This window comes from Salvelinus sp. IW2-2015, unplaced genomic scaffold, assembly GCF_002910315.2.
Source record: "Salvelinus sp. IW2-2015 unplaced genomic scaffold, ASM291031v2 Un_scaffold2638, whole genome shotgun sequence".
Classification (NCBI taxonomy): domain Eukaryota; kingdom Metazoa; phylum Chordata; class Actinopteri; order Salmoniformes; family Salmonidae; genus Salvelinus; species Salvelinus sp. IW2-2015.
This window is the reverse complement of record NW_019943945.1, coordinates 1-927: the sequence shown is the minus strand read 5'-3', so window position 1 is coordinate 927 and position 927 is coordinate 1.

Sequence of the window (927 nt, the reverse complement as noted above, 5' to 3'; positions counted from 1 at the left end):
TCAACATAGCATGCAAAAGTTGCAGGTCTGTGAAGATCTTCACAATTACTATAATAATCTGCTCAGAATCTCGAACAGCATTGATCACTTGCACCATGTGCTTTAATGTAATCTCAACTACAATCCATGTCATTAGATTCTGCTATTTGATGAAGCACAGTGAGAAAACATGAATCTGTTTTTAAAATATAAACAAAATACCTGACATCGTTTTCCTTTGGAATTTGGTTGTGTTTTTTAGAYGGTTGAAAGCATCGTGATAACACATTGGGAATTCAAGTAACTTCTAGCTGTCTTTTAGAGTCGGTGAATAAAGGTCTCAAACAAATATTTTCCACATTGAAATGAYGTGGGAATTTGCCCAGCGGGAAGAGATTGAAACAGGTATTTGAGCAGTTCTTACAACAGCTTCTTTTCGTGTTTGGTATTAATCAAATCGCAAACCCTTGACTTTTACCAAAGGATTGTCCATCTGTTTTCAGGGACTGCTTTCAGCTTTAGACACTCCACAGTGTCCACTGATTCACAGCAGTGGGCCAACAGACAGACGGTGAATTAGGGATGATACGCTGCATGGGCCTAACCAAGCACTCATTCACAATGGCCCAAAGACAAAGTCTTCCTTGTTGATGGACCAAGCACTGATGATAATCATGGCCTTCAAATGGCAAAGTGTCAACAAAATCAAGGCTGGAAATTGCAATGTTCTGAGAACAAAATCAATCAAAAACACAAACAAAGAGGAATGGAATGGGATAGACAACTGATTTTGCAACGCATTTCTAAGCTAGGATTTCTCACACAATGTTTTAACATTTCTTATAAGTGTAGAGTACCCCTACTAACATCCCTATCCCTTCTAACATCCCTACTAACATCCCTACTAACATCCCTACTAATTATCCCTACTACATCCCTATCAATATC